The sequence below is a fragment of the Giraffa tippelskirchi genome, chromosome X (assembly GCF_054371585.1).
Source record: "Giraffa tippelskirchi isolate mGirTip1 chromosome X, T2T-mGirTip1v1.2.pri, whole genome shotgun sequence".
Taxonomy (NCBI): domain Eukaryota; kingdom Metazoa; phylum Chordata; class Mammalia; order Artiodactyla; family Giraffidae; genus Giraffa; species Giraffa tippelskirchi.
This window is the reverse complement of record NC_137289.1, coordinates 3,231,902-3,244,060: the sequence shown is the minus strand read 5'-3', so window position 1 is coordinate 3,244,060 and position 12,159 is coordinate 3,231,902.

Below are 12,159 nucleotides of genomic sequence, written 5' to 3'. Positions count from 1 at the left end.
AGCTGAGTCCATGAAAGCTGAGTTTTTTTAATGATCACACCTACTCAAATACTTGCTATTTGCAGATAACTTCCAAATCCTTGCTTCTTGCCTCCATCTTTTAATTTATTTTATGACCCCATTTATTTGTCAGGGCCAGACAGGAAATGTATAACTCCTTCAAACTGGATTATTTGAGGAGGGCTTAATAAAGAGACTATGTACTGACATGTGGTCATGGTTAAAGGCAACCAATGATGTTCCCTGGGAATGTTAGCTGCAGGAGCCCTTACTATCCCTATGTCTATTGCAGATGGGGACGGGCAATGGAAGACATTCAGCACAGACAATTTAGGAGTTGGAAATTCATGTAAGAATTTCCTGGAAAGTCCTTTTCCCTTCAAGAATCTCATGAAAGCTATAAATCTTCACAACAAAAATGTGCAAAGAAGTATAAATATTTGATTTTACATGACATCCTGCAATGTCCATGGCCTCTCCACAGTGTACGTACCTAGGAGTTCCATGGGTACAGATTAAGAACCTCCCCACTCCAGAGAAGTTGTTCATAAAAATGTTATTGCTATAGTTCTTATTTCCTTAGCTTTTTTTCCTACTATGTTTCCAGCAACTTAGATATCCCACAGCAAATCTGATACCTTTGGCCAACTATAAGTGAATCAACTGGGCCCTTTCTTTATTCAGATCAGCCCAATGTGAGCTATAACAGAGTATAATCAGCAGAACTCTGAAGAAGCAGACAGAAAATGTACGGCTGGCCATGTGATACTGGGTTACCTAGCAACACTGGCTGGGAGTCTCTCCTTCCTGAGCTTCTCAGCAGAGAGAAATGATTTTAAAAGTGTGTGTGTGTCAGAGAGAGACAGAGATAGAGAAGGGAGGGGAGAGGAGAAACAGAAAGAGAAAGGGACAGAAAGAGAGAGAGTGAAATGTAAAGACAGACAAAGACAAGCAAAGGAGAGAATTTAGTAAACAAAGAAAAGAAGTGAGAGATAATGAAAACGAATTCAGGGGAAAAGGGAAATGGAGCAGGTTCAGGAGGTGTGATGTAAGATGAACTTGACTGATGGGAAAAAGTGAGAAGCAAAGGCTGAAAGAAAGGAGGGTGTGAAGGGATGATGGAGTCAGCAGGAGAGGCCTCTTCTCCCAGCCCCTCACTGCTGGTTGCAGTGTTACTTTTACTTCACAATGGAAGTTACCCAGTTTCTTTCCCTAACTGAAATGTTTTCTTTGTTAAATAATCAGTTGCAGTGGCAGCATCAGAAATTCTTTAATTAAACACTATTGGGTCCACAGCATTGCTCAGCCCAGTAAAGAGCCTCTTTTACGATAACCACAATAATGACTCAGCCCTGGAGCCCAGCTCTTTATGTTTTACCAAGTGCTTTCACAGCTGCCGTCTCCTGGGACCCTGATTGCAGCTCTGTGAGGTAGGCAGTGCGGGATTGTTAGACTTCAACTCTGCACACATAAGGAAACTGAGGGTGCATAGCTGGGGCCCTGACTCCAAGCTCCAGGGCTGGGGCTGGGGACTGTTCTGTTGGACTTTCCAATCACATACTAAGTGCAGTAGACCTACAGGTGAAGTGCTACTCCCTGAAGAGTTATTGCAAGTCTCAAGCCAATAAGGGGCTTCTCCTTTCATCTTCTTTCCTTCTAATGTGCAAAAGTGTCCATCTCTATTTCCCAGAGCAGAGCTTAATTTGCTGGGGTGTACAGCCAGCTTCTGACAATCTCTTGAGATACTCCTGGGCTCTCATCCTCTCAGGAAAGCTCTGCCTCTTTCATTTTCAGCATAACCAGCAATGGCTACAAAGCCTCTTGGGTAGGGGAATGCATATTTGCAAGGAGCAGTTGGTAACTAGAGCCAGAGGGTCTGCAGGATCAGGTAGAGTAGAAGAGTTGGCAGCTGTATGCCATGGAGCAGTTGAGCCATTCCTGTTCCTTCCCAGGTCTCTCCAAAGCCTACAAGCTAGAATGGAGCCAAAATGAGCTGAAGTCTTCTGTTTGCACCAAGTTTCTCTCCTGCCAGTATCCCTCTTATCTGATCCATCCTGTACTTACTGAGGATTAAGTTTCCAAAAATGCCATTTACCTGCTCAGCAACCTTTAATGATTTCTCCATTCATTATGGTATTATTTCATCACCCTGGCACTCAACAGCCACTTAGGATTGTCCAAACCTTCCTTTTCAGGTTGATATATGCATCTTTCCTATATATAACACAAGAGTCTGACAAACCAGGCTATTTGCAGTTTCCAAACACAGTCTATAGCTCCCATCTATGCCCCTCTGCCTGCTATGCCCCTCCCAAAGAGACCATATCCCCCCTTTATGTCTCCACCTAGCAGTTGCCTTTGTAATATGTCATCTAGGATAAATTGAACTACATTTCACACAATTACCTTCCTGCAGGTTACAGTGGGCCACAGGAGAAATTCTTACAGGAGATTTGGAAGGTGGAAGGAAAGCAGCTGCTCTTTTGTTGCTTGCACACGTCATCACTTGTATGCTGACTCACCTTGTTCACATAAAGCGGTAGCCAAGCCTGCAATTGTTCCACCTTCCTCTAGATCCTATTTCAGCTTCCCTAACTTCTGAACCATGTGTGTATTTAACTCAATGACAAAGGGCCAAATGTCTAACTTCTGTAGGACACTCACATCATCAAGGGCAGACGCAATGAGAACTGATGTGGATTTTGGTCCACACTCATGGGCTCCAGCTCACGCTTTTGGGTCCCAGCCTGTCCTTGCTCCCCCACCTTACATCCATCTTCCCTTCCCCATTGCCCACCCTGTGCAGATATGAGTTTTACAAGTCACTTTGCTCCTGTGGGTCTCAGTTTTCTCACCAGTATAAAGGGGGAAATTTTTCCAAATCTCCTAAATCTAAGGATACTTCTAGCTCTAACATTCAAGATGTCAATATCTATAGCTTCTTATGGGAATTTAATCTCTGAAACATCAAAGGCATTGAGCTTGGAACAGGAGATCTGGATTCCAACCTCAACTCTACCTCTCCATAGCAATGGGAACTTGATCAAGAAGATTTCCCTCTCTGGGCTGCACTTTCCCTGACATGTTCACATGCAGAAGTTAGACTTGCTGCTCTCAGCAGTCCGGTACAGCTCTAGTGTATCAGGCAGAACTCTTGAGAGTCCAAGTTCTCAGCCCTGAATGTGGGTCAAAGCTATTTCCTTGATATTTGTGGGGTTTTTTATATTTTTGTGATATTTGATATCAAATATAAAATTCCTTGATATTTGATATTTCCTGCATATTTGTGGGTTTTTCTATTTTCACATGGGTTAACTATGTTCTCAGTGAGTCCTTCAGTGTTTAAACTTTGAAAACCTTGTGTCTCTTTTAGAAAAATGCCAGCCTCCCCTCCCCCACATACTTGGGAAAAGTTGAGATGCTTTGATGTTTTCCTTGTTTATGGCTCAGTCTTTTGAAGAGATTTGTTTATGAATTAGCATTTCATTCCTCTACCTAGAGGATGACCAGTGAGAAAAAAGGGGTGGGGGAGTAGAGTGGATGCCAGAGTCGGAAACGTCTTCCTGTACCTCTTCTAATGATACTAAAGTTAGAGATGAAGAATCACTTTTATTCTAAGCCCCCTATTTTCAGATGCTTATGACTTCAGTTCAGTTCAGTTCAGTCACTCAGCCGTGTCCGACTCTGCAACCCCATGAACTGCAGCACGCCAGGCCTCCCTGTCCATCACCAACTCCTGGAGTTTACCCAAACTCATGTCCATTGAGTCGGTGATGCCATCCAACCATCTCATCCTCTGTCACCCCCTTCTCCTCCTGCCCTCAATCTTTCCCAGCATCAGGGTCTTTTCCAATGAGTCAGCTCTTCGCATCAGGTGGCCAAATTATTGGAGTTTCAGCTTCAACATCAGTCCTACCAAGGAACACCCAGGACTGATCTCCTTTAGGATGGACTGGTTGGATCTCCTTGCAGTCCAAGGGACTCTCAAGAGTCTTCTCCAACACCACAGTTCAAAAGCATCAATTCTTCGGTGCTCAGCTTTCTTCACAGTCCAACTCTCACATCCATACATGACCACTAGAAAAACCATAGCCTTGACCAGATGGACCTTTGTTGGCAAAGCAATGTCTCTGCTTTTCCATATGCTGTCTAGGTTTGTCATAAATTTCCTTCCAAAGAGTAAGCGTCTTTTAATTTCATGGCTGCAGTCACCATCTGCAGTGATTTTGGAGCCCAGAAAAATAAAGTCTGCCACTGTTTCCACTTTTTCCCCATCTATTTGCAATGAAGAGATGGAACCGGATGCTATGATCTTAGTTTTCTGAATGTTGAGCTTTAAGCCAACTTTTTCACTCTCTTTGAGTTTCATCAAGAGGCTCTTTAGTTCTTCTTCACTTTCTGCCATAAGGGTGGTGTCATCTGCATATATGAGGTTATTGATATTTCTCCCAGCAATCTTGATTCTAGCTTGTGCTTCCTCCAGCCCAGCATTTCTCATGATGTACTCTGCATATAAGTTAAATAAGCAAGGTGACAATATACAGCCTTGACGGACTCCTTTTCCTATTTGGAACCAGTCCATTGTTCTATGTCCAGTTCTAACTGTTGCTTCCTGACCTGCATACAGGTTTCTCAAGAGGCAGGTCAGGTGGTCTGGTATTCACATCTCTTGAAGAATTTTCAACATTTTATTGTGATCCACACACTCAAAGCTTTGGCATAGTCAATAAAGCAGAAGTAGATTTTTTTTTTGGAACTCTCTTGCTTTTTTGATGATCCATAGGATGTTGACAATTTGATCTCTGGTTCCTCTGCCTTTTCTAAAACCAGCTTGAACATCTGGAATTTCATGTTTCACGTATTGCTGAAGCCTGGTTTGGAGAATTTTAAGCATTATTTTGCTAGCATGTGAGATGAGTGCAATTGTGCAGTAGTTTGAAAATTCTTTGGCATTGCCTTTCTTTGGGATTGGAATGAAAACTGTCCTTTTCCAGTCCTGTGGCCACTGCTGACTTTTCCAAATTTGCTGGCATATTGAGTGTAGACTTTCACAGCATCATCTTTTAGGTTTTGAAATAGCTCAACTGGAATTCCATCACCTCCACTAGCTTTGTTTGTTGTGATTCTTCCTAAGGTCCACTTGACTTCACATTCCGGGATGTCTGGATCTAGGTGAGTGATCACACCATCATGGATATCTGGGTCATGATGATCTTTTTTGTATGGTTCTGTGCATTCTCGCCACCTTTTCTTAATATCTTCTGCTTCTGTTAGGTCCATACCATTTCTGTCCTTTATTGTTCTCATCTTAAGACCATACTAATTCATTTCTTCACTCAACCAATGTTCAATCACTCAGTCGTGTCTGACTCTTTGTGATGCCATGGACTGCAGCATGCCAGGCTTCCCTGTCATTCACCATCTCCCAGAGCTGGCTCAAACTCATGTCCATCAAGTCAATGATGCCATCCAACCACCTCATCCTCTGTCACCCACTTCTCCTCTTGCCCTTAATCTTTCCCAGCATCAGGGTCTTTTTTAAGGAGTCGGCTCTTCGAATCAGGTGGCCAAAGTATTGGAGCGTCAGCTTCATCATCAGTCCTTCTGATGAATATCCAGGGTTTATTTCCTTTAGGATTGACTGGTTTGATCTCGATAAAGAGGCAAGAAGGGGCCTTGCATACCACAGTCAATAGTTTGGATTTATCTGTAAGACTGCATTATGCCACCAGAAGGCTTTAATTAGGGAAGTGATTTGTGTTGTAGAAGCACCACTCTGGAAGCAATGTGGAGAAAGGATAAAAGAGAGGCAATAATGCAATACACATTGTAGCAAAATCTGTAAGGATTGCTGAAGGAAGTAGTAGAAGGCACATTGAGACATACATAGAATTCAGAATCAACAGTTGATTTCCTATGAGCCATGACTGGAGGTGGGGATGCAGGAGATGTTGTTCATATATAGGGATAAGTGGTGGTTGATGTATTTACAACTTAGTAAGTCTTCACATAAACAGCAAAAGAAAGGAGAGAGGAGAATTTCACCAAGCCAAATCAATGAAATGAGAGAAATGGAGAGAATAGATGGTCAGGAAATAGAGATGAAGAGGCAAAGCTCTCAATAAGATCAAAGATCAAAAGTGTAGAGGAAATAGGAAAATGAGAGAGCTAGGAGAATAACTAGGAGGTTGTGATCTAGGATATTTTAATTTATGCTGTCAGAAATAGAGTAAGTAGGTTCAGGTGAAGAATAAACCTAGAATGGGTCTGTAGGAGAGCATGGCTAGTATGGGCTGGAGGTGTTCACTAGAGATGAGAAGGCCAAATTGCTTGGTGGTCGATGTGGAGGTTGACATCATCTGGAAGATGGTAGGATGGGGCAGAGAGTAAGACCATGAGCCAGACAGCCAAGTCCTTGACACGACTGAATAACTAGGAAGTCAGTAGATGATAGCACAAAGAAGCATAGAAGATGACACAGAAGAATGGTATGAACTTCAAAAAGGTAGATATAATTTGGCTTAGAAGCAGCATTAGAGTGAAGAATACCTATCTCTCATCCAGCCCTAATGTACATGGTGTATGAGAGAACAAAGTCTTCACTAGAGAAGACTTCAGGGTAAGCTGTGTTGTTAGTGAATAACCAGGGTACAGTTAAAGCCTGAATGTGAAGGGATCATTCAGAGAAGATGACAGAATGGAGATACCCTAGGTTCTCTACTCTGTTCAACTGATACATTCATCTAGCCTTCTGCTAGAACTTCACTGTCTTATTATAGCTTTATAATGATATTTGGCAGAGCAAATCCTTTTGCTATCCTATTTAGAAATATTTTGATTATTCTTGGGCTTTTGCTTTTCTACATAAATTTTAAAGTTAGATTGACAAATTCTACAAAATAAAACTTGTTAAAATGTTTACTGTAAAAGTATTGAATTATCAATGTTAGAGAGTATTGACATATTTATAATATTTAATCTGTCAGTCCATGAATATGGTATCTGTATTTGTTTCAGACTTGTTTCATGCCTTCCAATAAAGTTATATCATTTTATCTGTGGAAGTCTTCCACAGTTTATATTAAAGTTTTCCCAGGCACTTCATATGTTTTACTATCACTGCACTATTTAATTTTTAATATTAATTTCTAAATATTTTTTGAGTCAACAATGCTATCTTTTTCCTAACTTCTTGGAGGAAATGCTTAGTCCATCAGTTTTCAGACTTTCTTCCTTTTCATTTGAAAGATGCTGCTTTAACTGTATCTCACAAAATTTTTGGCCTTTTGGCATGTGGTAGTTACCCGACCAGGATTTGAACCCACGTCCCCTGCATTGGAAATGCAGCATCATAATCACTGGACCACTAGGGAAGTCCCATGTATCTCACAAGTTTCATTATTTTGTATCTTCATTTTTTTCACTTCAAATTATTTTCAAATTCCTGTTATGATTTCTTCTTTTATCTATGAATTATTTTAAATTGACTATTTTCAAATATGTAGAGATTTTTCTACTTAATGCCTGTGACTGATCTCTAGCTTAATTCCACTCGCTCTGTGTTGTTTCAATCCTTTGCAATTTGTTGAGACTTGCTTTTTGGACATACTATGGCCAATTTTTGTAAATGCTACACACGTTCTGGGAAAAACTGTACTTTCAAATTGCTTGGTAGATAATAGACATAGATGAAGATGGAGATGTAATTACAGATATAGGTATAGAAATAGATATTTAGATATAAGTGCATACAGCTATATGTCTCCGTTAAGTCAAGTTTGTTAATCACTTTTTTCAGATCTTCTATATGTTTACTGATTTTTGTTCCGCTTGTTATAACAATTACAAAGAGAGATGTATTAAAATATCCAACTGTGATTGGTCATTTCTCCTAATAATTATGTCAATTTTTGCTCTTGTGTTTTTAGGCCACATCATTAGGTGGCAGAAATATTTTAAGACTGCCAGGAGAGACGCATACATGTTCATCAACAGAGGAATGGATAAATAAGATGTGGTACCTATATACAACGGAGTATTACTTTGCTGTAAAAGAGAATGATAATTCCACTTACAGCAACATGGATGGACCTAGAGATTGCCATACTGAGTGAAGTAAGTCACACACATAAAGGCAAATATCATATGATATCACTTATATGTGGAATCTAAACAAAATAGTACAAATGAACTTATTTACAAAACAGAAACAAACTCACAGATGTAGAAAACAATCTTATGGTTACCAGGGGGAAAGAGGGAGAGGGATAAATTGGGAGATTGGAATTGACATATAAACACTACTATGTATAAAATAGGTAAGTAATTTTCTCCTGGCCTTTTTCTTCTCCAGAGCAACCACCCCATCTGATTCCTGCAGGCTAATCCTCTCCTAGTCAGTTCTTTGATTCTTATTGCACAGTAGCTTGTCTACCCTCCTTCTTTGCACGTAGGATCTATAGTTTTTCTCTTTCTTACTTCCATCCCAGAATGCCTAGTGCTGGACTGAATAAACAGCAGAAACTTGCAAAGTGTTTTTTTGTTTGTTTGTTTGGTCCCTCAAAATTATATGAACCCAAATGCTCTGTTGGTTTTTTTTTATCCTTCAGATGACCAAACTGGACCAAGTTCATGCTTTTATAGAAGAAAACCCCAAATGAGCTGCAGAGCAGGTCATGAACAAGCCTTTTAATTGGATGCCAATGATGTAATGACACTCATTACAGACATGGGTCTGGCTGTTCTTCACACTCCTTGCATATATAATTTCTATTGCACAATTGCAAGAATATTCTTCAGAGATTGCCACCTTTCTCAGGTGATTTGAGTTTTCAGTATTTAGTGCTTTGCTTTTTAGCATTCAGTAAACATCCCAGCAGTGCTCAGAAATATCCATTGTCTTATATTTCTTCTTCCTCTTCCTGAATTCCCAGTGATTTTATCTATGTGTGTGGGTCACTGCTTTTCCCTTGGATCCACTAAAGCAATCATAACAATGTCCATACCCTCAAGTAACTTACATTCTAGTGGAGAGAAACAGATGATGCACACGCACATGCGCGCGCGCGCGCACACACACACACACACACACACACACAAATAAAATATGAAAGATGACTTCAAAGAGTGATGAATGCTCTACAGAAAATCAAGAGAGCAATGTCATAGAGAGTGAAGTTGGGCTAATGTTAGATTTCAAGAAGATGACTGGCTTGAAGTAGAAATTTGAGCTATGCACCTATCTGGAGGACGAGTATTCTACGTAGTATAAGTGCTCAGTCGCTTCAGTTGTGTCTGACTCTTTGTGACCCTATAGACTGTAGCCCACCAGGCTCCTCTGTCCATGGAATTCTCCAGGTAAGAATACTGGAGTGGGTTGCCATGCCCTCCTCCAGGGGATCTTCCCGACCCATTGACTGAACCTACATCTCTTAGGTCTCCTGCATTGGCAGAAGGGTTCTTTACCACTAGCGCCACCTGGAAAGCCCCACTCTAGGTAGAAAGTGAAAGTGAAGTCGCTCAGTCGTGTCCGACTCTTTGCGACCCCGTGGACTGTAGCCCACCAGGCTCCTCCATCCATGGGATTCTCCAGGCAAGAGTACTAGGTAGAGGGAACAGCAAATACCAGACCCTGAGGCAGCAGTGTGCTTGGTGTGTTCCAGAAACAGCAAGACAGCAAGTAGCGCTTCAGTGAAGTGAGACAGGGTAGAGTAGAAGAAAACATTGGGAATTTGACTTTTGTTGCAAGTAGCACAGAAAGCCATTGGGGAGTTTTGAGCAAGGAAGTTATAGGATCTGGTTCCATTTTTTAAACATTTCCCTTAGCTTCCTTGTAGAGGGTAGAGGGACTTCCCTGGTAGCTCAACTGGTAAAGAATCCACCTGCAATGCAGGAGACCCCAGTTTGATTCTTGGGTTGGGAAGATCCCCTGGAGAAGGGATAGGCTACCCACTCCAGTATTTTGGGGCTTCCTTGGTGGCTCAGATGGTAAAGAATCCACCTGCAATGCATCAGACCTGGGTTCAATCCCTGACTTGGAAAGATCGTGTGGAGGAGGGCATGGCAACCCACTCTAGTATTCTGGCCTGGAGAATCCCTATGGACAGAGGAGCCTGGTGGGCTATAGTCTATGGGGTCACAAAGAGTCAGACACCACTGAGCAACTAAGCACAGCACAGCACAAAGGGTAGAATGTAGAGTTATGTTACAGATAGCAGAAACCACTTTAACTCATTTAAAAGGGTTTACAATTGGGTACTTACAAAGTTGTTGAAAAAATCAGAATAATTTATTGATACTCTGTGTTGAATGTTCAGAACATTTTCACTTAATAGCACATAACTGGCACATCAGGAAGGTGGAGAATCAGGAAGCCACTGCTCCACTAGTTGCCTCCAGGACCACACCGTCTCTGCTCAGATCATCACAAATCCTGACCATATTGCCTCATTCTCTTTCTAAATACAGTGGATACATTATGACCTGTCTTTTGATGCCCACAAAACTAGAAACTGCACCTTGAGAGGTCTGTTACTGCTCATACAAAAGAAGCAAAAGCTTCCAAGACTGTGCTCACTAGCAAAAATTAGAAATCACAGAAGCAGAAGCATGAATTCTGCCCACTAAGCCTTCCAAATTGCATTCAGTTTCATCTGCTTGGCAGAGACTAGGTCACCAGTGGAATGCACACTATGAGGGATTTCGGGAAATATAGGCTTTAGCATTCCAACCTCTATCATTTAGTAAGATATGCTTTGATTGGGGTTATAATGAAGTCAAATGAGCTAATATATGATATTTGCCACAGGAGACAAGATCGGAAGTAAGGGAGCCAGTTAGAGGCTGTTGTAGTAGTTCACCTGCAAGAGGATGATGATGACTTGGACCAGAGTAAAAAAGGTAAAGGTTTTGAAAGATGGTTGGATTTAATATTGTACTCTGAAAATAGGACTTGTTTATAGATTGGGGCAGGAATGATGAAAAAGATATAAAAGAGTGAACATTAAGACTTCTAGCCATCCCTGCCCCAGCTACCCTTGAGAACCTTTCCTAAACAATTAAGCCTGGTTTAGAAGACCCTCTTAGGTACATCACAGAATTACACAGTGTTGGAATCCCTTGTTTTATCATCTGTATTTCTACCAAATTTCCACTTCCCCGCCAGCAGAGCAGGTGTCTGATTGTGAATGGCACAGTGCCTGGCACATTGAGCAATCTCAATAAATACCATCCTAAGAATAGATGAAAGAGATGAGTGAACTAATTCATAAAAACACAAAAACTACCAAAACTGACTCAAGAATAAACAGAAAATCTGAACATACCTGTAACAAGTGAAGAGGTTGAACCAGGAATTAAAACAAAGAAACACCCAGGACCAATTAGCTTGACTGGGAAATTCTAGCAAGTATTTAAAGAAATAACACCAATCTTTTTCAAACTCTTCCAAAAAATAGAAAAGTATGAAGTACTTCTTAATTCATTTTATGAGTCAGCATTACCGTGATACCAATGTCAGTCAAGAAGACAAGAAAAGAAAACTAGGTTCTATCCCTTATGAACATATGTACAAAAATCTTCAACAAAACCCTAGCAAACTGAATCCAGCAGCACATTAAAAGGACTATAATTGTGACCAAGTGGAATTTGTCCCAGAAATTCAAGGGTGGATCCCCAATGAGTTATATGTAGATTTACCATATAAATCAGCAACTCCACTCCTAAGCATACCTAAGAGAATTTTAAAAGAATGTTTTCACAAGGTGTGTACAAGGTGAAAAGGTATACATGAATACTCACAGCAGCACTTTTCACACTAACCAAAAAGTAGACACCACCCAAATGTCCATCAATAGAAGAATGGAGAGACAAAATGAAGTATATCTATACAATGGAATATTATTCAGCATTGAAAAAGAATGAAGTACAGACACATGCAACAAAATAGATGAACCTTCAAAACACACTAACTGAAAAAAAATAGTCACAAAGGATACATGTTGTATCATTTTCTTCATACAAAATGTCTATGATAGACAAATCCATAGAATCAGAAATCAGTTTAGTGACTAAAAGGGCCAGGGAGCAGGGAGGAAGAGTGAGGAGTGACTATTAATGGGTATAGGGTCTCCTTTAGGAGTGATGGAAATATCTTGTAAC